General features: G+C 29.5%; 2 protein-coding genes across 5 annotated transcripts in view; one reads left to right on the top strand and one right to left on the bottom strand.

Moving 5' to 3' along the window:
- The window catches only part of LOC105194318, a 294,708-nt gene extending 267,137 nt beyond the window's left edge, over nucleotides 1–27,571 (top strand). For both annotated transcript variants that reach the window (XR_005575573.1, XR_003268387.2), the window contains one exon: nucleotides 26,821–27,571. The gene's annotated coding sequence lies outside the window, so the exon portion shown is untranslated. The remainder of the gene's footprint in view (nucleotides 1–26,820) is intronic.
- Nucleotides 1–27,698, bottom strand: part of LOC105194317 — a 302,455-nt gene that overhangs the window by 238,358 nt on the left and 36,399 nt on the right. The gene's annotated exons all lie outside the window — the stretch shown is intronic.

Here is a 27,698-nt window from a genome sequence, read left to right on the forward strand (position 1 = left end):
AATACGTAAATGTATAATAATAATATTTATGAAAATTGACGCGTTACGTATGAAATTTAGGCTTCGTTCGCTTTGGCGCTCACAGCGCTTGTAAACTGGAGTACCTCAAGTAAGAGTACGAGCAACAGGGTAACGAGCGGTGTTTGGTCTGCCAAATTGAGGCAAAAGCGGAAGTTACATGTCCGTATGTACTATCTGTGTTTACACCGTTTTGAACAAGTTTTATCTGTGTGTGCTTATGTGTCTGTATTTATTTCCAGTTTTGCCTCATTCGCGCTCTATATTGTCCGTACTCTGACTTGAGGTACTCTATTGTAAGCTAGAGTACCTCAAATAAAAGTACGGACAACAGAGCGCGAATGAGGCAAAATCGAAAATAAATACAGATAAATAAATACACGTGGATAAAACTCACTTGAAACAGTGTCGACATAAATGGTATACCAGACATGCAACTTCCGCTTTATCCTCAATTTGCCGGAATCACCGATCGACTATTGTCCATTCTCTTGTTTGACTCTTACTTGAGGTACTCTATTGTAAGCATTATTTTTTCTTGTTTAATATTTGGTAAACAAGAAAAAAATGGTGCTTAGAGCGCTATGAGTGCCGAAGCGAATACTCTCTTCATACATTTGATATTTGTCATAGTAGTATAATAAATATTAATATAACATAATAAAAGTGCTACTTTTAATTACGTAGAAAGCATTTTACAAGGTTTTGTACTTTTTAAATATTTATATTGTAATCATTTATCTCTTTTTATCTGTGAAATATCATTCATCTTTATAAAAGTCGTTGAATTGCAGATTACGTTGTGCAAACGTTTAAAAAAGTTTAAAAAGGAAATATACGTTCATAAAGCCTTATACTCATGCAAATATAATATTCCACGACATTTAAATGAAACAACTTTCTTCCATTAGTTTATGTTTTCAGTTATATAGAAATAAAATGAATCCATATTGAATTGTTACTAAAAATTTCAAAAGATAGATATATGAAATCAATTCCAATATTTATTTAAATTGGGAGGCACTGATTTAATAAATTAAAATGTAATTAAAAAAAGAGAGATCTTGTTGCACTCAAATTGTTCATCAAAGAATACCTATTGTCGAGGAAAAAGTTTTATCTCAATATTATAAAAGAAACATATTAGTATTTTGATGAACATTTTATTAGATAGATTTCTTTGTAGCACTATTATAAATAGTGAGAAGGTATAACAACACGAGATACCAAAGTATTGAAATGTAAATATAACATAGCTGAAAAATACATACAATTTTGTATAATTTTTACGATAGATATGCGTATAATTTAATATTGCCTACAATATTATGATAAATACAAAATCGATAACACTGTTTAACACCAAAATTCTTTCTGAAGTGTCACATTATTCTGAAGTTTTCATGTATATAATCTACAATAAAAAAGTATACAATATAAAATGGCAAATGCATATTTAAATACATGGCAACAAATAATCAGGTAATTTGAATTTAGCTGTTAAGAATAGTTCAGTACAAATTTTGAATACACACGCTATTGTCAATTCGAAATGGTAATTATTGACTCCAAAACGTTTCCAAGCAACTTTTATGCTTGCTTTCTTGACTATATGTGTAAGTTTATTAAAATATTTATTTATTTTTTTTAAATTTGCGACGAATAATACTTAACAGTTTTTCTAACTTAGAAATATTTATGCATGTATTTACCTTTCTTATACAGTTGATTATACAAAAAGTTTAAAATTCACAAACAGCCTTTAACTTGCAAAAAATAAGTCGTATCATGATCAGTAAAATTTATTTTAAAGTTTTTGAATTGTACTTTTAGACGCCACGTACTTTGGTTTTATTTAGAAACAAGTTTCTTTTTTGTTATGAAAAAATATAGAAAAACGCCAAAAATGCCTTTTTTTGCCGATATCACTCTAATTTACTTAAAATCCTGACTGCTATGCAAATTCTGACAAAGAATCGTGTTTAGCTTGAAAAAATCTTCGGAATAGCACTTCGGAGAGAAAGAATGATTCTTTTGTTCAGCAATATAGTGGATGTAAAACAAAAATTATTTTTTTAACGTAAAAGACTAATAATAGTACAATTAATAACTGATGTATTGACAATAGCAATATTGTATACATATACTGCTAAAATTTTTAGGTCATCGCATAATGGTTAATAAAATCTCGGCAGAAATTTCTAAAATTTAGGCACATTCAGAAAGCGTTTACAACAATATTAATTTACTTTTCTGTAATTCCATTCTTATTTCATATCTAATAAACAATAAAAATAGCAACAATGCGCTAACTTTGTTATAAGCGTGTTAGGGAGCAGACACATTTGGAACGTAAAAATAAAATTTGTTAGAACCAATCAAAAGTTGTACATGTGTTAGCTGTTTATATATTCTGCTGCCAGTGATTGGATTTTTCTCTCCACCTAATTTGAAGGCATTTTTAATGTCTCTTTTTATATTATACAATTTTATATTACCAATTTTATTTGTTTAAATGATTAGAAGGTTTATGTGTTTATAGCATTTAATTATCAAATTTTATTAATTAAAACTTGGCAATTGAATTCCATTCCGTTTTCAAATTTTGTAAAAATGTCACACATCATTTAAAATTAAGTTTATTTTGTTAAACATTTTTAACACGTCATAATATATATATCAAAACATATGGTATAATTAATATTAATATAGTTATTGTCAAGCCAGTTTATTAATTTTTATTATTTAAGCCAGTATTATTATAATCCCATATATATAATATTAATATAAATATTGTTAGATAAAACTTATTTGATTCTTATTTTGACGTTTTTAGATTTTAATAATTGCCGTGGATATTTATTCTTTTGCATTCCCTCGCATTTATAGAATTGCATTCAGACAACATGTGTATAGATTACGTCAATGTTCTAGCTCGTTAGAGATGACGACGTCGCGTTGCCCGATTGCAATCATAATCCGAGTAATTTCACATGGTTTCAAATTAAGCAGTGACGACGCGCTCAAGAGTCGATCGTCCGAGAGCAAAGCGACAGCCGGAGCAACATGAGAATCGAGAGGAATATTCCGTATCGTCTTCGTTGTCGCCTTCGTCGTCGGCGTCGCCTTCGCCGCCGACGTTCTAGATTCCCTTCAACGCGCACTCGATTACAGTCGCCGTCTCTCGCTGCCGCGTTGAATCCCAATAGCGCGAGATTTTAGTGTATACCGCATTCGCGCGATGTTCGTTCGTCGAAAACGTGTTACCGTGAAACGTGTTCCGTATACGATGCCGCTTAAGAGCCTCCGCAAAAGTGGCCGATCTAGCACTAAGTGCATCTCTTGTCGATGACAGAGAATTTTGACACTCACTGAAAAATCAAAAGAAACGATTCCTTAATGACCATCAATGTCATCTCCCTTTCAGTTATGACTGACTCCGATGCTTTGATGGTTTTTTTTAGATTACATGAATAAATTGAAATTTGGTTTTGCTTTATTTCAAAAAATTTATTTTGAAATTTTAACATAAAAAATCAAGAAATGATTGAGTTTGTTGAACAAATATGAAATAAAATAAGTAATCTTTTAATGATTAAGAATTATCTTAAATGATTACAAATTTAGTAATTATTACAAAAGCAGTACAAAATAATTATTAATAATGTAAATTATTAATATTGATATTAAAAAACTATTGCAATTTTTATTTCCGAAAATTTCGACTTAAAAGCAGTCAAATTTAAGCTTAATCAATTTGAATTGTTTGAATTTTAATGCAATTAAATTTTGATCGAAAATCTAAACCAGTTTAATATAGAATCCGAGAATTTTGTACGGTTTCACAGTATAATTAAATAACGAACGTAAACGCATAATAAAATTCCCGATATAAGTTTTGATATAAGATTATCGTTCTGAAAATAATTTTTCAATGTGTCAAAAGTTTTTTACATTATATCTTCAACAGTAAATTAGATTACGTCCAGAAATAAAGCAAAAAAAAACGTTCTTTATGTCATTACTTAGTATTCAATTTACAGTCCATCCATTGTATCAGAATTCGTATTTATTTTCTCTGATAAAACTAATATAATTGTATTTTGCAACAATATTAAATTTTTTCTCTCATTTTTATAATGTAATATTTTTAGCTGTAAATTAATAACTTAATTAAGACTCTGCAGACTAAGGTTACCGAAATAAAAAATACCAATAAAAGCCAACACAGGGTGATCGTTTATACGCGTATAAATTCATTAAATCCAGAGAAACAAACGTTTTGACCTTAATTTTGGGTCACCCTCGGTGTGGAAAGAATTAAATTACGTGTTACAAAGATTGAAAGAATCCATCGTGATTGAAATTGTTGCTTCGTCAATTGATAAAATATTATAAAAGTTTATACATCGAATCATGGTGTAAGAAGAAAGGTGAGTCAAGTAACCAGATGCGCAGTAGACCATATGTCTCAACCAATCAGAATGGGGTCCAAATGCTGGATTTCACTTTGGCTACAGCTTTAATTGGATACCATGATATTTGGACCTAAATTTTATTGTCTCACAGCACATCGAACCGCCATGCGCGTTTACTCACCTTTCTTTTTACACCTGCATTGAATAACAAAAAAAACAATAAAGTATCCATACGAAGATAAAATTAATAATTTTAAGACTTACATAGTTAGATGTGTTGATTGTCATCCGCAACGCAGAGAGCGCGAAAAATGATTATATTATACGTTAAACGGCAAGTATTGTCAATGCTAATAAAGGAGGGAGAAAGCATCAAGTTTTTATAAACGATTTCGAGTGTACTGGATCAAGTAGTTCAGTGTCGTTTTGAAAATTTAAGCCTAATTATTAACTGTATTACAAATAATTTAAAAGTGTAAAATCAGAACGACTAAATGTACTTTTTAGCAACGTACACAGTGTCGCTTTTGTTGCATAGCTGGAAAGAACCCTAAGTTTTGGTCTCTTAAATTAAAAAAATATTTTGAAAAAGTTATATGTACAATTAGAGGAATAATATTATACTAGCATAAAATCAATTACGGAACGTTACGTAAATAAAAAAATATCGCTTAATTAGACAACCGCGGACGTCGTAAATTTAACCAACTCATCTCCACCTAGAAACTTTCTAATCTATTGCAGATGCAATCTTCCTTAATGTTTAACGGAAGTGAACTGCGTGATATAGTGGTCGTGGTGGTCAGAGAGGGATGCACGGCGAGAGTTCGCACACGACTTTAAAAATAAAGTTTCTCCGGAACGAGGAGACACAGTCACCTAGCGTGGATGAACCACGAGTCCCTCGGGAAATCTTACTACACGCAGGAATATCGCGCTTTACATACTAATGTCAGCTTCATATCAGTCGTCTGAGTTAATCGCGAAGAGAAAAACTACTCGCGATTGAAGGAAGGATATCAAGCATATATTAACATCATGCGATTTTGCTTGCTCATGCATATTAAAGGTTTATCCATCCCTGAATAGTTTAACACGGATTTTTTTTTTTTTTTTTTTTTTTTAGCTGTTTCTCATCTGCTCCATTATGAAACAACGACGTTCAATCTTCGTTGAGATTATAGAGCCTATTCGTTCGCTTGTGCCCGAATGTAAAGGCACTTTAGCATATCGATATATGAATATTGCGTTGAGTTAGATGCGATGTTCGTTGCAAGAACGACAAGCGAATCGGCGGATAGTTTTATCCTTTATCAAGACAAGGGGAGCATAAGTCTTCGTTTCCTATGGGATGTTATACACAGAAGATGTTTTACATTATGAAAATCTCTATTGCGAGACCAGGAAAACTTTTGAAGGTAGATGAGGGTGGTTGCGTAGGATGTTTGGTACTCAGTGTAGCATTCTTGAAAGATTAACGTGAAAAAATATAGGTTAATCGTACGTTGTCTTGTTTCCCCATGCGTCTGTGTGTGATGTACTTCATTAATAAAGATGAAAAAAACAGGTACTTTTTACTTCCGAGTAGAAAAACTGAGTAAAAAGGTTTTATGCGGAAAAAAATAGTTTTCTTTTTTACCAAAATACCAAAAAAATATATATATATAACTTGTTTTTCTTGATACTTGTCATTAAAACGTTTGATACGTTATTTTGATATTATTTGATATTTTTTTTGTATTTATTATTTCAAATTGAGACAGAAATGTTCTTGCGTTTTTGCGATATTTAATTAGTTGAAAACCTCTTTTTGTTAATAAATGAAAGTTAATAATCAAATAATCAATAAAAGAATGTTTATATATCTTTTTTGTATCTGATTCTTAGTGATTAAATAAACACAAAAATGATATATTTGGTCAAATATGAGCTTTGAATTCAATTCTTACTTTTAACAATGATCTCAGTATATTCACTTAGTCATTGTACAATATTTCTCTCTTTCTCTCTCTCTCTCTCTCTCTGTCTTGATTGCTTTTATCTATCTTTAAAAAAAAATCTTGTGGATGAGTGCAAACACTGAATTTTAAAATAATATGACGTCAAATTTACTCGAATATGTATCGAAAGAAGATACATATTCGAGTAAAAAACTTTCAGAATAGGAATAAAAAAACAATTTTTTTACTGAGTTTTTTTACAGGAAGTTCTGGTTTTTTCGATTTTTTTTATCTTTATTCATTATTTATTTGCAAACCGAGCTATTTTCCATATGCATTTGATATTTAAGTACAGGATGTTTAAATACGTATTATATACATTAAATATACAGAGGGATGCAAAAATTTTCAAACAGTTACCATTTTAATTCTACTCTAAAAACTAAGACAAATTATGAATTTTATATATATGTATGTATGCACACTATACGTGGTGATGAGCCCAGGACTCATGTTCTGACAGTACTGCGTACTGCCGACGGCGACGTGTAACTGTTGCGACCAACAACAGCTTTTCATCCCATTTTTAGTTTTTATCTTATTTCACATGTAATTTGTTTACCCGTATAATGTCGGCAACATCTTCTTTACAGCCATTATAGATTTTTTTTTTAATGATTCGATTTGTTGTGGTACATTCTCTAGGTCTTTCACGTCGTGGAGTTTAGGTATCATCATCAATTGGTACTTCTTTATTATATTATAAATTGTAGACTTTCCGATAGACAGTAATAATTCAATTTAGCGACAACTTCTTCCATTCTCCACTTCCATTCTTCCTATTACGCTTTTGCGTATTTATATTCCTTTGCGCATTTATACTACCTATTTGAAATAAATACGTGAAATAAGAAAAGTTGAAGCAATATTTTGTATGTATATGTAGGTCTGATAATTGCATTATTTCTTGTGGACAGGTAGAACGAGTTAACCTGAATAAAAAAAATTGTTTACCGCTTTGCAAGTTTCTTACTAATCAACAAGAAATTAATTAATAGAGCTCGTGAATTAGCGTGCTTCTGTACAATGTGATAACAAAAAGTAGCCCTACGTTTAAAGTTACATGAAATTTTTAATTGAATGATGAATCGCATTATGCGCAAATGTAACTTTGAGAGAACAAAATTGCATAGATGAATTAAAGAAAATTCGCCTATTACTAGGAATGCATAACATTTGAAAATATACTCTATGAACAGCATTGGCTATGCAAGAATGATACACAACTATAATTATGCTGTTTATTTCGCACACCTCAAAACATCTCTTCACACTTTTAGTGACCGTGAAAATATTGAGTTGTTTCTTGTTGCCAAATCATGCGGATGCATGCTGAGATTTATGAATGTTTATTAATTAATTTTATAATTAACTAATGAATTTTTCATGAATTGAAAAACTCACAAAATGGTAAAAGTTTTTTTCAGTTTAGCCTACTCTATCTATCTATAAGAGGTGATTTTATCATTACTAAACACTTTTTATTTTCTTTAAAATATCTAAACTTTTTTTAAAATAAAAGAAAGTAAAAAATCTATTATTATCCAGTGAATATATTACTATTTGTATGCGGAAATAAAAAGAAAAAGCGCGGTTAACTTGTTTTTACAGTACATTTTTTTTATTTATTATACAATTTAAATCTTATTAAATTTAAATGAGTTCTAAAATATGAGAAAAACAAAAGTGGCATTGATTGGTAAAGTGTGTATATTTCCATCCATACTACAGATAAGAAGGAAGTTATTTCAATCTATAATTGCACGATTAATTTCATTCGTATCGTATCCACTTAAGCAATGTATTCACCAACGTATTCCAAATCAATATATGCTCTTGACAGGATATCTTCTTACGGAAGATTCGTGGTTATACGTAAGACATGTATGTCGTGGGCATTAATTTAACGCTCTCAAAAGCAATTTGCTGCCTTGTCACGACAAGACGAATGTTACAGACGACGTAACCTATGTTACTCTCTCGCTTCTCCACCTGTTCCTATTGCCATTTCTCCGATGGACTCTCTTCGAGCATTCTGTTTGAAAAGCACTGCTTAGTCGCACGACCTAATGTTAATAAATTACGGATGTGCTCAGAGCTGCGTGCTTGCCAATAAGCGGCACCTAAGTAGCTACTAAGAGAATTTAGTATTTAAAGCTCTTTTAAGATCTTTAGAGACTCTAAGCTGTCTTGCTTTTAAAGGTGCTGTTCACATCATCTGCAACATTAAAGTTTACCTACGACCTTTTCCCTCTCGCTCTCCCTACAATTAAATTTAATTATTTGAATGTGTAAAAAGTTTTTATTTTTTTGAAAAGAAATTTTATTTTGATAAACTTATTAATTTTTATAAATTTATCAAATTTATTATTGCAAAATATTACTTGAAACTTATTTTTTAATTACTAATATATCAAGCATAAATTAAGGAACTATTTTAATAAATATTTACACGCAAATATGCAAATATCGCACTCAAATAACTTTCGATATGTTTATATCTTTGACAGAGATATCTTATATCTTTGATAAAAATGGGAAGACACTATTTATCTAGTCTTACTAACTTTTTAATACTCAAGACTTTCTTTCTTAGCAAATATACATTACGGCGTTCTACAGAGAAAAGTTTCTTATGAACCAAAGCCAAGACTTCACCACTGCCTTCAGAGCGATCACGAGCTTAGTGTTCCGGATCGCAGAATTTATGCGTATACTTACCATTTTGCTTTACGTAATGGCAAATACGTATTAAGGATCGTCGTGAAAGTAGGTCTGTCAGAAATACTAAGAAGGCTAATATGATCGCGTATGTTTCATATTTAAGCTACATGTAAGCGGATTGCACTTTGTAAAAGTCAAACGCGAACCATTTTCAGATGCGAAACTTTACATTACTACATTATTATAAGTTTTAATGATTTGGAGCTTGCACGAGACTAAATTAACGAGTACATAATTACAGCAGCATAACATAACCGACAGTTATAAATTTCAATAAACTTCCAAATGTTTATATGAAAATATGTCTTACATTGACATTTGATTTAAACACGTCGTAATTTATCTAAATTATAATATCAAAATAATATAAAGAAAGCCTAATTATTTTTTAAGTACTAAGAATGCAGATTTAAAAAGAAAGCTTTAAAAATGTAGTAAAAAAATTTTTATTTAAAAAAAGTTATTATTACATAAAATTAATAAAGGCGAGAACCTCTTTCCCTAAAATTCTGTATGTGAAGCATCTATTATGTTTTTGATTAATACGGGATATAAATACTGCTGTCAAATCCAATCTCTGTATAATTTACATCCCTTGCCTGAAACTGTTATATAATTCCATCATTTATCACAATATAATATATTCTACGTTCGTAAACGCGTATGTGAGCTAAAGAAACCTACAAAATCGTTCCATAAAGAGAAGATAAAAATTTTAGAAAACTATTTGTTTGCATTGAACTACTTTTTTACTATTTTTTTCAATTATAATCTTCCTTGAAAAATGCGAACATTAATAAAATGTCTATCTGAAATATAGCATGATGATCAAGAGATTTAAAATTTTTAATTGCCTATTAAAAGCTGAGCTTCTAGCTTAGCTAAAAAACTGTTATAAATTAACTAAAAAAATGAAGATGTAATATCTATTAACTAAATGAATATGATTTTTATTCATTTTTATTGGCACCATATTAGATACTTATTAGCATCATTTATTAAATGGACTTTCAGTTTAATAACACGTGATATTACTATTTCTTTTTTCAACTTAAAACTGTGTTTAAGACTAAAAATTTATTTAGCATACAGTTCCGTGAATTAAAAAATGTATATAAAAACACACAAGAAATATTAGGTATTACTTAAAATTGAACTGTGATCATTAGGGCTTCTCGATTGTTTATATTTGTGTATTCATATAGCGGTCGAAGTTCTTTTGTTACTAATTGTAAGACATTTTTAGCTTTATTTGAGATAAAATTCTAAAATTGAATGTATCTCAAACTTGACGGAATTTGGATAAATTTTGTAAATCTTGAATATTTTTGAAAGTAGTACATTTTTTTTTACAATGCATTTTAGATTTGCGTATTGTATTGACAAATTTATTACGAAATCAAATATATTAATTTTGTTTTATTATATTAAAGTTATTAATCTACTATAAATTTAAGACTCTTTTGCTATAGATGTAACTTTATATTTTTTACAATTAAAATCGTGAAATTAAAAAATGGATGATTATAGTAAAATTTTAAATGCTGAAATGGTGTTTCTTTTGTGATTTTATTGTACATACAATTTCTAATTATTTTGAACCGTTACTTTCGGTTTCAAATACAACTCTTAAATTGAATCAAAAAAATAATATCAGGCCTAAATTTACAATATATTTAATATTTTACGGTAAGATTTATCTTTAAGATTTTTCCTATTCTTGTGGAAGAGTGAAAAATCTGTAGCAAAAATTATTATCTTGGCCAGAGTTTGAATTTGGATTTTTCTGATTTCTGTGCGTATTTAGAGAACATTTGATGACTCACAGTTCGAAAGAAATAGAAATTGTATATAAAATCAGACAAGAAACATTATTTCAGCACTAAGATCTTGCTATGACTGTCTATGGCCCTTTTTTGGTTCCAATATTAATTACTGTTTATACTTTCTATTTTGCTTTTAATTGTTGGTTAATAAATTACACACATCTACAAAATGTTAGGTCTACAACAATTTTAGATCTGTTTTTAATGTATTTTTGTCCATTGAACATGAATTTGTTTTCTACAATTATGTCACAGTTTAAAGAAAAATGACGATACAAAAAATTACAATTTTTACACTAGTACTATGCAAATATATCAACTTTTAACTTTAAAAGGTACTTTGAATCGTTTTGATATTATTTTTTATTTTCTATAGCAAGTTAAAAATATCTTTTTCCATGTAATATACACTATTCGATAAAATTTGACTTTTTCTTTTTTCTCAAATGTGAATAATCATCTCTGGTGTATTTTTGCTAAAATACATACGTTCAAATTTGACTATTGTGTCATAAATTTGAAAAATAGCGTTAAAGGTATTAAAAACAATTCTCAAATTTTTTCTAAAAATTGTAACGTAATAGCCAAATTTAGACAATATATCCGTGCAGGCAAAAGTTTATCGAAAATAACTATTGATATTTGTAATACAAAAAAGGTCAAATTTTTTGTGACTTTTTATTATACGAGGAAAAACTATCTTTGAATTGCTATTTCTCGAAAACAAAAAAGCATGCTGAAACGAACGAAAATTTTAAAGCTAAAAGTGCATTTTAAAACTAAAAATTGATACTTTCGCTCGGCATAATAAAATTTGAAAAAATTTTTTTGCTGCTGCTGGTACTAAAACGTCATGAAAACCGTCAAAATCTATGCTTTTAGCTTCTTTTGACGTCATTTTTTTTTAAATTGTGACGTGACAGCCAAATTTGAATAACGGATTCGTGTTCAAGAGATAAAAATACATTAAAAATGACTATAATTGCAAAAAGTTTTTATAATCCAAATTTTGTAGACCTATGATATTTTAACCTTTTTTATTTTAAATAATATAAAGCCTTTGCGAACAATCAATTCAATAGATTTTGTCGGCAATAGAGATATATTTTGAGAACTGACATCCCTATATTTTTTTTGAATCGGCGTGATACTAAATTTAAAGAGCGGATCAAATCAAATATATACAAGAAAAATATTGCGTTGCTGCAATATGTACAGTAGCTACGGGAAAAAGATCAAAAGGCATTATTTATTTTCTGTGCTAGCATAAACCAGTCGAGTTCTGCGAGTTTTAATTGATATAAAACTGCAGTACAATTTTTCTAATAATTTACATTTTCAATTGTAAATACAATAAATATTTTATTTACAATCCTTCATATCGGTGAACGCAACATATATGTGTGCATCTAAATAAAATTAATTTTAAGTTGAATTAATTAATTTTGATTGTTGAGTTTAATACGAGTAGAGATGTACTATAATATTTAATAATTTGCTCGTAATCTCCGAACTTATTTAAAATAATTGAGCAGAATGCATTACGTAATCAATATTTAAAATATCAATATAGATAATCTAAAATCTATTTACTAAAAAATAAACAATGTTAAAATTTCGATTTGCGAATAAATAAAATCAGATAAGTGAACAGTGATTTGATAAACAGGAACGTGTTTTGGGTAAGGTAATTTACGTTCTACCTTAAATCCAGTTATCTTGCCGCAGCACCGTGACAGGTTTCATAAATGCGTAACGAGCATTTGGAAATATTCCTTTTCCGTAAACGACAAAATTGAAAGCCACACAGAGTTTATTACGGCTATGCATGCATTGTACAAATGCATACTTTCGTTGCAGAGGTCAAAATTAATTAAATCTGTCTCACTGTGAGTGAAATTTAAAAATGGTTTGAGCGTTGAAAAATTTTCCCATAATTTCATATCTATCTGAACGTGGCTACCGAGCATATTTAAAACTGTGGTCTAGATTGATAACGATATTTTATTCTCACAGACACAAACCCTTTGCCACAATAAAGCTGAAAGCTGAATTTATTTAAAAAAGATTAATCTTACCTTTTTAATGTGATATATAATTAATTCCAGTAGTATTAATTGATTTTATTAATATCGATTGCATATTATATGAAATAAGTTAACTATATATTATTTCTTGTACTATCAATTTTTAATTTTTTTTTGTTTAAACATTTTTTATTTACAGAACTTTTAAAACTTATTTTTCAAAACTTTTGAAAGACTGAAGCTGTTCAAACAATACTTTATCAATCAAACAATTAAACGTCATATATGTATATTGAAAAATGAAGTTTTTTGGGTGCAAATAAATAACAAAACATTATTTTACATTCAATAAATGAAATTTACAATTAATTATGATTTTGATAAAATAGCATTTAATATTTAAATATTCAGTGAGAAAGAGAGTTCTATTACAAAATATTACTAGTTACAGAATGGATTTTTATTTCACGTTGCAGAAACAAACTATTTATTAAGGAATGTATTAAGAAATTGTGTAATAAAATTGGAACATAAAGAATTAAAAATAGAACATGAAATAAGGAGAAAAATATTTTGTAATTAAAAATCAGCATTGTCAGTTGTTGACATTATGCGTATAAGTGCTTGGGAGTAGCGTGCATCATGACGTAAAATCTGATACAATAAAGGAGCACTTAGATCTTATACGTTGTACATTGTATTGATTTTCAACAAGAGTGCGAGTTAGATGGACGTACATTAATTTTCCAGCTCTTTTCAGCCGTCTATCTATCGTGAGTTTCTTGCGCTCCATATCTTTATAGAATAACATTCTTCATGTGTGCTCCAGTATCAAAGAAAACTATTATAAGATACTAAGGTAATAAATCAAAAATAATGTAATCATATTTGCGTTATAAATTGATTAGTTAGTTCTTTAATAAAAAGTGTTTTTCACATAGATACAATGACGCACGAGTTTCTCCCAAACATTATTGTTTTATACTATTACCACTAATTTATCAAAGCTTGATGTAATAACAAGCTGGAATTCCGTTTGTTAAAATTTTTAGACGACTTTGCTATTTTTTAAAATTGTATTGAAACATGCAACTTTAAAATGAGCTATTTTATAAAATAAAATATACTTAAAATTAATTTAAGGATCAAGTTTAGTTTCAATTATTTAAAAGATTGTTTAGGCTTTCTATTTTCTATTATTGTTATTATCCTATAATATTTATTATTAATATCAATTATCATTATTTAATGTTTTCTCAGTAAAAAATATTATGTCGAAGCTCAACGAATAAATAATAAGATGCTTTTGGAACGTTGCATATTTTGTTTGCGTTGTAAGCTATTGCGACATCCTTAGCTACAAGAAACTTTCATTGATCTCAATCTCTTTGCCCTTTCGTATGATTGTCAAACATGCAGAAAGAAGAACGAAGGGAACGTATACTCTTAGCAGACAGAATGTACATGAACTCGCAGAAAATTTACGATTTTCGCGAAGTATCGTGAATCTGACTTTTTGATTTCACGCTCTTGCGCGTAAAGAACATCCACTCGTATTTGCGTCCATGGTAATACCCGAGACAGCCAGATCCCTGATATAGGTGAACGTTCGCAAACTGTACTCGCGAGCACATAAGATGCCTCGTTTATTTATGAACGATGCAAATACACTTTCTTGGATTCTTACAAGGACCAGCTTCGCTGCGTAGACATCTTTGAATACCCGTTCCGTTTGAAAATGACGATACAGATGTATCTGAGAAGAATACGCAAAATCTCCTTAACTTTTCTGAAGCAGCATATCGTGTTTTGTATGTCAGTTGCATTTTCTCAAAGCAAGAGAATATTAATACTTGGATAACTAATGTTATGCAAATTTTATTTAACACTTTGCATAGAGTATGTCACATTTTAGCTAACAATTATCCGAATTCAGAACTGAAAATGTTAAAATGGGACAGTACATTGAATTATGTGTACATATTTTCTGTTACGAATATGTCTTCTACCAGTAGAGATGAAAAATTATAAATTGGAAAATGAAATCAATATCAATAAAATCTTAGAGTTTTTATACAAAATCTCGACGAATCAAAAACACAATTCACTCATTCTCGGCATATCGTTAAAGTCATCGTTCTTAACGAAAACTTATAATGTGCATTACAATATTTGATTTACTACCGTATACTATAAAACAGTTTCTCGTCGTTAGCAAGAGATCGAGATCTCGAAATGCTTTATTCGAGCGCGAACTTCATACTTTGTCGACCTACATTTACTTTAGCCATTTGCTCTTTCCGGCCGCGCGCCAGCAAACTACAAATTCGGGACTTGCGCCGATATGTTTACAGTTCGCCGTTTGTACTTTATCATAAATGGAATTACGCGCGAAAACGCTGGTTGGCCTGCGCACCAGGGTTACGCGAGTCTCTCTCTCTCTCTCTCTCTCTCTCTCTCTCTCTCTCTCTCTCTCTCTCGTGCTCGTGATAGAACGAGGGATTAAATTAATCTTCTTACCTCTCCTCTGCTTGGTAATGACAAGAACAATTATTGGTTTTAACGGGCGGCTGGTCTAAATAGCCTGGGCAGAGGAGGGTTAAAAGAAAACTTTTCGCTGCCATCGTCGTCGCCCTGTCGCGAGTTTCGTGTGAACAAGTTTCGCGCTTCATTGTGCCGTTGAATTTTATCCAACGCGCTGAACTTACGTACTTTAAATCGAATCGCTATTACATGCTTCCTTTTTTCGTCGAAGATCCCTAATGAAGCGCGGAGAACCGCGATTAAAAAGAAATCCAAAGGCAGAAAAGTGCCCCGCTCTCGCGCATAATCCTCTTAGTAAAACTCCTTAAAGCAGCGCGTTGCACATTTTAATTGAAAAAAGCAGTAAGTGGTAAATCCCGGAGACCTGTCGCGGTCAGACGAGTGGCGCGACTGCAAGTCTCGACAATGAAATATCGTTTTATCGGTCGGTTCATAAATTCCGCCTCTTTTTCGACGGTCTTGAAGAAGATTGCTTCCTCGACTGCGGCTTTTGTTCGTTTAATATTATGGAGGCCATATCAGCAACCAAGCACTTCTTATTTACAGATTCTCGGACGAATTTCTCGAACAATAGGGTTTTGCTAACTATTTACAATTTCAATACTTAATTTACTAAACTTCCTTTAACTTTAATATTAGATAATTAAATTCTCGATCCAATTTTTTCCTAAAAAGAAACTGACTTAACATTCATGAAGGAAGATTTAACTAATAACAATAGCATTATGTTTTTGATATTTTGCAGTGTATTAATCTAATTATGTTATTTTGCTGTTTAATAAATAAAGTTTAATAAATACCTAAGAAAATCAAAACACAGAATTTAATGATCGATAATCTAAAAGTTTCATTAATAAGAAATGCTTATTCTCAACGAACATAATTCTTAAATGGACGTTTATAAATATTAATCTCGGTTTGCTCTGTGCAATATTTTTATTTATATTATTTTTTAAGTAATAAATCTTCTACTCTAAAAATTATCAATTAACAATTATATTTTTTTAAACATATGCATACCGGTTTTTCATTAAAACGTAAAGCTTTTCTAATCTATAATAAAATTATATTGAGTTTATGAAAATTCTTAGATTATTAAGTTTGATCTCAAAATAATTAAATCAATACATATCCTAGCAAAATATATTTGATAATAACAAATTATAAAGTTAATCATGATTAACTTCGTAACAAGAATTACTAAAATTATCTATACAAGTATGATACACTTTGCAGGAACTGATAAGAAACTATTTAACTTATACGTTCTCAAATTTATACAATCCATTTTCGATTTTATGTAAATCAAGATTTCGAGTTCATCTAATACGAAGAAAGAAAAAAAAAACGTGTGACAATATACGATTATGATATAAGCCGAACGCGGCAGACGAATCGATAGGTATCATCCTGTATCATGGCGGATAATTTTTTCCTCTGAGCGATCTGTGCGATATGAGTAGCGATCGTTATCGATTTATGAGCAGCAACATCCCTGGATATGCACCGAACCTGTCCTATAAATACAGAGCAGCGCGTAGCTTTTCGTTGTATCTGTCATAAATACGCATTTTATCTGCCGTGGGATTTCAAATGAAAAACAGTCGTCAAGAGCTCATGGGATTACTCGTAAAAGAGGCCGATGGTCGCAGAAAAGTTTACAACTCTAGCGCACTTTACATCCTTCAATCGCGATTTTGCTGGCCCAATGCAACCTCCACATGAAAAAAAATTTTTTTTAGATGAGACAATGAAATTTTTAATGGTTTTTGTAACTTTTGACTAAAAAAAGAAAAAAAATTCGAAATTTTTTAAATTGAAAAAGTAGCTTGTATATGATTGTTTTATTAAAATTACATAAGAGGATATTTACAATCTGTTAAAATTACATTATAAATTTCACAATTTCTTTGCTAATAATTATCAATATTTTACAATTTTTTATTAATTGTGATAAGTACAGTTATCTTTGCGATATGGTTAGCTTTTTATTTACGTGAATATTCTATATTGTATTACATTTTTTTATATTATTTGATTGGTTTAGTGGCACTGCTGTACGGTAGTTTGCTTTTGTTGAAATATCACCAAAGTATAACAGGTAGGAAATTACGTCACACTTTTAATTGATAAAATAAATTACATTTGCCATTTGCAATTCTAGTCTAAAAAACATCCTATATAAATTTATTTAACAGTTATTTGTTTGTGGTATTGTATAATTTACGTGAGATTAAATATTTTTTATTAAAAAAGATATGACAATATGAATGAAATTATTATAAAATGTGTTTATTATTCTAAATTAGAATTTCAAGAATAGCGTAAAATATTAAATTTTTAAAAGATAAAAATAAGTATAATTTACGTTTAATAATAATAATAATAATGTAACGACATTATATGATATTTACGTTTCCACACTTTTCAGTGAACAAAGTTTATTTCATGAATTCAGCTCTCGAGACGCGGGGTTTCGTGCTTTATAAATTTCAATGACGCTTTTTATTCTTTGCAGCAAGTAGCAAAGCAGTATAAAACTTACATTTCAATTTACGTTCGAGAAAGCGTTGTTCTCGAAATATCCGAGAATTCGCAGTGTGAGGTCTCATAAATCTCGCGCGACGAGAATCGACCTGATGCCGGGTGGCTCAAAGAAAATGAGTAAAGCCTCTCGAGCGCCCAGACGGCACGAGTCGAATTATTCATTCGTCGTCGATCCCAAGCACCTGTGGAGAGAGCCTTTATCGTTTCACGCAATTCAGTCAAGCCAATGTATTTAATAAAGACTACTGTACGATATTGGCAACTGCCGAAAACGAGAAGAAATTTCATGTTTAATCCTTTATATACTCGCGCATTACTTTAATATTTGGAATACATTTTGAGAAGATAACTCGATAGTAGATGACGAAATGGAAATGGTTAATATTCTATTTCTAACTGTTAAATAAGTTTTTAACGGAATGAAAATTTATATGAAGAATTGCACTATTTCTTGATATTATTCTACTTTAAATTGTTCTACTCATAATAGAAATATGTTAAATATTAGAAATAGGAATTATAATTTTAAAATTAGTTTCCTTAATGAACACTATTCATAAATAATAAGTTATAAGTTGTACCTCTGTACGACACATTTATGTCTTACGTCTTATTCTTAGCCATTGCGCGTTATATTTAATATTAAGAAAGCTTCTAAAATTTCAATTCTTATTCCTAATATCTAATATTCTTTTATTGTGTGCCTAACTTTCTTCGTAAAATTTTGTTCACTCGAAGTGTATATTTGATATAAAAATTAAAGCTAATTTTGATAGTAATTAAATTTATCTAAGCATGATTTGAGGAATTTTTGATTATTTGCCTTATCAAGAGAAGAGGGCTAAAAAGGTCCGATATTGTAAAAAATGCGTATAATATAATCTCTGATTGTGACTTCAAAAATGTGAGTTATGTCGATTTTATCGAGAAAATGTTTGACTTCTAAACTTAATGGCCTTAACCGAACAAAAAGATCGAGCTCCTAGAATCGCCACAGATTTTGCGTTCAACAATGAGTTTCGGAATATTTTAGCGTGTTAAGGCAAGAACTTGTTACGAAGCGGAAAGCGGCTTTCAAGGAGCAGGATACAGTATATTGACTATAACGTTGCACGCCAAATTGGTTAAGGTACGTAAGGATCTGCCGGCATGTGTAATTTCGCGGGAGTTACTTAACGGATAGAAGTTCGTACCTGAAAATTCCACGTTACACCTGCTCACGCTTCCGAAATTACAAATTTTGCTTAATAATACACATTACTCAAGTATGCTGACATTGAATAATGTATAAAACATCCGATAGGAATTTGCCAAATTTTCTTTTTTTATTTGTATTTTTGAAAAGCTTTTTATGCTACAAAATATGTTTTTAATTTCTTGTAAATACACGAAATTTAATTCTCTCTTATTTCAAACCCAATCTAATTTTCCTGCTTCTCTAAAATCGAAAATTGGAAAATTATATATCACAAAAATGTATATGCAACTTATCAGACATATTTTAATTAAAAACGTTTAAAAAGAACAAATAATATTATTAATCTTTACAAACTGGGTTATTTTAATGTTAAAGTATTTTAACGTTATTTTTTACATGTTTTTACATGTAAAAAAGTATATATAAATTTAAGAAATTAAGTAAAGAAAAAGAATTTATAAAAAAACGCAAACAATTTAAAACGGAAACATTTTTAGTGTAATTTCGACTCGTCAAAAATATAGAATTATTGTATATCGTTATTTATATGTGTATTGCTATTATAAAATGTATGCAAATAATTAATGATTAAGCAAGTTAAGTCGCAGAGTATATTACTACACTGAAAATGCAACTTCAAAAACCAATACGTGCATCGTATTACGTAAGAAGTTTATAAAATATTATTCCACCTATTCAAAAATAGAACTTTTTATAAAACGGCAAACTCGAAACGATTGTCTTGCATTGGACAGTGGTGAATTGCTATATGTTATGGGATTGTATGAGATCGAGGCTATTCGCGAATAGCCGATGAAATCCGATGAACACCAACGAACTCTGTGATATCCTGCTGTGCACTGCGCCTCCACATGCTCAACCTATACGTTTTCGCGGCATAGTACAGTTACTGTTATGGCAATAGCACGGGGGGTCTTCGCACTAACTCGTTCATGGAACATGGTACCCTATTGCAACCGTTTCTCCCGACTTGGAAACCTGTATATTCGCAGAAATGGTCTCCGCGGAGGCAGTCAAAGTCCGCCAAATGTATTTAAGGTGAAACTAAATCTGATTCTACGTCGCGTAATATCCATTACCCCATGAAACAACGCAAAGTCTACGTTTTCTAACAAATTTTGTTCGTGTTTTTTGAAAAATATATGAACGTTAAGAAGATTGTAAAAGGTTTTGTTAAAAATTCTTTAACTAAACTGTAGAAATTCATTTAATTGTTGCATAAAAATCTATTGTTTTATAATATATAACTTCCATATTTTGGAAATTGTATCTCTCTAATACAATTCCCAAGTTTATATTAAAAATTCTTCATACTTTTGTATATTTAGATAAAATCTGAAACAAAGTAGGCGTCGTTAACAGTAAAGGTATGATAAAAATAAATCTTAATAATTACAACCGCCTTCAATGAACTTCTTAAATTTCATTTAAAATTATTTAAACAGACTTTTAGTAGCAGATGTTTTATTTTATAAGTTTCAGAAGTGTGCCCATTTCTTAAAAAAAATGATAATATTGGAAAAAAATAGTTTTAATTAATCTCTGGTAAGAATAAAAGAGCGAAATTGATATTGAGACTGTCGACACAACTCTTTATCGATTCTTCTGATGAGATTTCCTATATTTAAACAGATGGCATGATTAAACTTATAGATGTTTCACGTAATACCCGATAAAAATAAAAGCGATACCAATATCTTTGTTGACCTAGCAACGTTATGATCACATTGCGCCAGAGGGTTGTTCACAGATGTCGGTAAATTGTTAGTTACATCAAAAGAACAATCGTAGAAGCTTGTAAGAAAGTATTGTGATCTACTGCAGAATAAAATTCTAAAGAAAATGTTCATAAGTGCAAGTTTCGAGAAAAATTTTACCGTTATCGACGAACTCTCTACCGCGGAAACTTCGTAGATCCTGAAAAACGATCAATTTCAAACTTCAGGTTCTACGCAACGATAGTAGCTTTGAGTGTTTCTCGAAAGTGCACTCTTTTGGCGCTTATGTCTTTTAAGATTTTCAAGCATACGACACGACTTGATCGGACCACATTAATGCGATACATACATTACATAACCAGATCAATTTTAATGTGTTGGATATTATCTACGGTAAAATGGTCAAAAGTTTCAATAAACTCTTCTTTAGATGAATATTGCGCGCTCCTAGTAGAGGAAAGTCACCAATACCGATATAAATTTTCTGAAGCGATATCCTTTTATTTCTCGAAAACTAAACATTGCATTTCATTAATACTGATAAAAAGATCTGCTTAGACAATTAAAGAAGTAAACACCCATAATTGATGCATCTGTGATCTGACTTTTGTCTGTATAAGCTAAAATTAAATTTTTCAAAAGCGAGAATGAAATTTACGATTTTTTTTTTAAATTACATATTTTGAACAATAGTGAGTACATTATTGATAATATTAGATTATTTTATATGTTTGTAACATTCTAAAACTGTTTCATTAATAATAAAATATAAGAAAAATTATTTGAGCACAAAAAATCCTGTTATAATTGTTGTCGGTCTTTTTTCTAATTTATTGTCATATTGCGATTTTATCCCAATTATTATTTTAATACACATTGGCCTTTCAATACATTATTTTAACGCCACTGATTGTTGCGATAAATATTATTATACATCTTGATGACCGAACAATTAAAACGTTTGCACGAAATGTAGGAAGTTCTGGTTTCATCTTGGCTGAAATACTATTTTTTGCAGCAAATTGTACTTTTTACAGATGACTTACGTGAAAAAGAAAGTGTAACATTATTATCTACTAAACTTGTTTACTTGTCGGTTTTTGGGCTTATTTTGTCAGACGCTCATTTTTGCTTATCTTACAAAAAAATTAATTATTACGAAACTCGAATCAATATTATCAAAATTGCTGTATCATCTGATAGAAAACACTTTCTAGTTTGTATTAATGTTGCCAAAATTTTACTTTTAGTTTTTGATTAAATATAATATGATAAAAACGTGATAAAAAAGAAAAACAAAGGAGACAATCGGTGTTGGCGAGTTTCCACTACTTTATTTCTCGCGTAATAACAAATAATTGTAAAGATTTTGAGTTTATAACCGCACAATTTATATCGAGCAATCTGAGAAAGCTTTTAGTAAGATTGGAACGCTTTTTACGGAAAACGGATTCGCGCGATTAAGCTCAACCAATACATATATAAATCATATTATAATCGAAGAGTCGATTACATTTTCATAACGCTGTGATCACATTTAAACTTTGAAGATTGATATAAACTGGGTATCTAGATAACCAGAATCATATTTTATTTAAAATCCGTTTTATCAAAATTTATATATTAATTTGATGTTTCGAATTTATTATAATTATTTTTATTTGAGTAAAATTTAATACAAATAATTATTAGAAGCACGAAAAAGAAAAGAATGTATAATTCATTTTTGTGTGATTTTACATACAATTTCTAATTCTTTCAAACTGTGCGCCGTTTCTTTCAGTTTTAAACACAAATTTTTGTAGATCTGTTTTTTCTTAATAGAATTTAAATTTTTTTTTAATTTTAAACATTGACTCCAATAATTATACCCATCAATATAATTTTAAAATTTACGCACATAAAAATATAATATATGTATACAGGTTTGATAACAATTACCTTTTCTTAAATGTACTTTATATAAAAGTACATTTTGTAAGTAATGGCATACTGTCCGAGAGAAATAAAAATTGTATGAAAAATTACATAAGAAAAGTTATTTCAACTCCATTTAGCTATGATCATTTAGGCTTATCAATTTATATATTTAAAAAAATTTGTTATCGACAAAATTTATTTATCATATAAATCATGGAGAAAATTGTATTATTCCACTGTAAAAAGGGGAAGAAAGAAAATGAAAATCAAAATGTTAATAGTGAATTTCGACAGAACATTATCCGCAGATCTCAGAATAATAAAAAAAGTCAATGGAAGCAATATTATAAAGAATATATTATAAAAGGGATTCAGTCGCAAAATTATACCGCAATAAGTGCCAGTAACTTTTTATTGTTAGAGCTATAAGCTTTCTCTCTCACAGAATACAGCTTTCATACGATTGCGTGACATTTATCCTCGGAATCTCGGCTCAGATGCGTTTAAAATAAGTCAGAGCAATTTGATCCGTATGTTTATATAATATCCATTTTGGAGTGGTCGCTATACCGATGCAATTGTGTCTGAATTGGGGATACATCGTTTCGACGTGTTAGCCGGACCTCGAAATATATTGCACTTTCGGGACGAGGTCAGCTGCGACTGTAATTTCGGTACAGCATTTATCTCGCGGTAGTGCCGCGGCTGAGATCTTTATTGAGTTGGATTCAAATATATGTCGCGTTTAAACGGCTGCGTAAACTGCGCAAAAAACTGCTCGTTGCACGCGTGCACACTCGTGTGATCGGATTTTTTTACACGGCACGTAATTGGGCGACATGTCACTGAAGAGAATCGGACGATGGATCGGCCGATCATGTTTCTCCGTTTGATCAAATAAATGCGTTATTGCGGAGGTCATATCTGATTGCGTTTTTTTAATACAAACTAAAAAAAATAGAAATAGAAATAAAAACAAAATCATGTTTCTTAATCCAATATTTTTATACAATTATCAATATTTTTGTACATCTTAACGCTGGTATGAAAAAAATCAAAATATAGTGATTTACTATTTCATTTTTGTATACTGTCAACAGACGACAATACTGATACAATATTGGCCCTTTCCGTACTTCCTTCTACAGAATTGATTGATTCGCACAGTTATTTAGACTTAGCAAACTGTCAACAGACGACAATACTGATATAGTTTTAGCTCTTTCCATACTTTCTTTTACACAGAAGATTGATCCGCACAGTTATTTAGACTTAACAAACGCATGGATGCGAGGTCGATACTCGAATTGTATTCACTTATATACTTGTTTTTATGAATGGAATAATAAACATTAAAAAATACAATAACAAATAAGAATTAAATATAGACTTAAGTAAAAATAAGAATAAAAATATATAATAATAATATCAACTTTAATGGGTGCAATGGTTTACAAACAATAATAAAAATACACATACAATAATAAAATTAATGAAGGTACTAATTGTAAGTGCACGCAATAGACGAGGCCGCAACTAAAGAGCTGATTTGAAGCCGTACTTGCGCATTATAAATATACAATAATTAACGGAAACAGAAGTAAATTAAACGAAATAGACGTACAATTAAACAGTATTTTAATTATAAGAAGATAATGGAGAAATTCAATTTAATTCAAAATATAAAGTAATGTAACATTAAAGATAAAATTAACAAATGGATTATAATAATTTTAGATCAAATAAAAATCTCAAATATTAACATCAATTATATAAGTAAATAGAATGCAATAATTTGAAGTATGAAAGTACAATTTATGAATCGGAATAGACAAAAAATATTAAAAGAATAAATATGAAGCAGATAAATTAAGCATAGTGAGTAGCAATGTGTCGAGTCAGCTCCATTGAAACGTAAAAAACTGAGGTAGAAAGCGCACAGCTGCACAGGGAGAGCATTAAAAAACTTTGCCGTATATGAAAAGACGAATCTGAAATTTCAATGTTCGAAAATTTGAACATGAGAGTTGGTATTGATGACGAGTGTGAAAATAAATTTGATGGCAGTCTATGTTAAAACAAAGTTACATATTCACGCAGATACCTAGGAATATTCAATTGAAGATGTTTGACGGAATAGATAAAGCTCGCTTTTTATTTATCAATAAGTATTGTATTGTATCATATTAGTACGAGCCAAACATAAGTATTTGTGTGTGCAAAAAATATATGTTGAGTTAAAAGATATATATAGACGTTTTGGTCTTAGATTCCAACTATCTAAACTCTAAACCATTCAACATGGATAGGATCGAAACATGCACATGTAATCTTTTAATTATATATATATATATATTTTTTTATATTTATATTTATATTTATTGCGCATACGAATAACTGTGTTTGGCTCGTATTGGCACGACACAACACTTATTGATTTATTTTGTTCGAGCCTGTAAAGAACCTACGATTTTTTTATTTATGTTTTGTGACTACAAAAGATCTATTTTCCTATTACATTTAACCATAAGATGTTCTCGCTGATTCTAATACTCTAGTTTTAGAAGAAATGTTTGTCAATGAATCATTATTGTGAATGCAATCATTGTTGAAGTTGTATTGTAAATTTAACACTATTGTAACAAGCCCACGTTTAAATTCACGTTTTCGCATTAGTAGCTTTTTAGAAATTAAAGTCATGATAATGAAATGATAAAATATATAGTTTTTGTAGCAGTACATTTATTATAAGTACAATCTATCTCTAATAATACTTTTCATAAATCAAAGGAAAGAAGATATGTTCAAGTATTGCAACTTAACTTCGCTACTTAGTTACTTTAGCTTTCTTTTCCAAGTAAAAGAAATAGCTTAAGAAAATTATTGCGTATAAATAACTAATATTATAAATTTATTTGTACTTTACGCAAAAATTCACAATAATTAATTGTGAGGATTTTGGGAAACTCATTTTGTACTCGTTTAGTATTAATTATCAATTTCAACAAATGTTCTAACAAAAAATGATAAAATTATCTGAAAAGTATAAGCTTTTTAAATTGCTTTTAACGAAATGAGTATTCGCTCACTCAGCCGGTTACTTTACGAAACTCGTTAAGCATTCATTTAACTGAATTTTTTAATTGGCAACTGCGCGTGTGCCGCATTTCACTAGAATTCCTTAAATTTTAACCATAGCTTACGAATAAATTTTTTATCGATGCAATAAAATGGAAAAAAATGGTACCTGATCTTACCGTACCGTCCGTTATCAATAAACTATTCTAATTATCATTTTAGAATTAATTTTTATCTAAATAGTAATAATATGAATGGCATATTAAACAGTCTTTATCAAAATTACAGAGTAATAAATAATACCAAAGTATAATATAACATATTAATTAAAATACTTATTTAAAAAAAGACATAAAACTTATTTTATTAATAATTATACAATATTAACTAATAACAATTTATTAAACACGAAATTGTAATTGTGACGTTACAATATTTGTCAATTTATACAAAACATTTGATTAATAATTGTATAATTTACTAATCACAATTTATTGGAAGCAAATTGCAATTTTAACTTTACAGTATTTTAAATTTATACAAATTATTTTTGCTACAATATTTATTGCTTTATTTCTTATTATGCGTGTTACGTGCTTTCTTATTTTACTCTATTATCCTACAGTAAAATGTATTGACGGTTTTTTAATGAACTTTTAGTTTTAATTAAATTGTTATAATTTATTTCAAGTCTCTTTTTGTTATTGAAAAACCCTAGATTATTTTAATCTTATTTTGTAATGAAAGTTCTACACAAAAATGCCTTTAAACTTATTAACAGATACTCGACAAAATGACATGGACAATAGAAGCGAGTAGATGATGCGGTGTTCGTGGATAATGTCTTCGGTTCTGATTGATCTGCAAGTTCTTAAGATTGTAGTACAATGGAAAACATGGTTTTTGAAAAGTGGGACACTTTTAATCACAATCCACCCAAGACAAAAGCCTCTCGATAAACTACATCTTCTTTCATTGAAATCTTTACCATCGAACAAGTACGTTCTGTCTTTTAAGTTGTTGAAGAAAAAATGTTCTGTGTCGATACCGATGTTAGATAAGAAAAATAACACTACTTTGCTTTTTTATATACTCTGTAGAGAATCACTGATACTTCTCTAAAATAAATGTAGTATTATTCAAAATAATTATAGCAGTGAAAAATTAATGTAGGATGTATCAGTAGACTTATTCTGTAACTCTTACTGACAGTTTTGTTATTGTTATAATGTTGTGCAGATATATAGTAAAAAGGTTATGCAACAATATTTTAATGATAACGAATCTATCGCTAATAGTTAATAGTCAGAATAGACCTGCAAGAACAAAGCCACACGAGACGAATGTAACACTATATCTAAAGCAAATGAACAAAGTCAAACATAAACTTGCATGTTGATTTTTTTGATTGCTTTTTCTCTACCTCAGTTATGCACTAGAAGTCGGATGATACTACTACAATTACTTCTTTATTTAAATGTTTGCGTAATAATGTTAACAGTTAGTTTTTATTTTGTGTTAATTAGAAGAAGAGATACTTTATTTATGTTCTAAAATTTGATGTTATTGTATTTACACTAACCAAAAATTTTTTTTAACAAATAATTATTACTATAGTTGTAAGTTTATAGATTGGTATAGCAATTTTATTAATAACAA

The sequence above is a fragment of the Solenopsis invicta genome, chromosome 1 (genome assembly GCF_016802725.1).
Source record: "Solenopsis invicta isolate M01_SB chromosome 1, UNIL_Sinv_3.0, whole genome shotgun sequence".
Taxonomy (NCBI): Eukaryota; Metazoa; Arthropoda; class Insecta; order Hymenoptera; family Formicidae; genus Solenopsis; species Solenopsis invicta.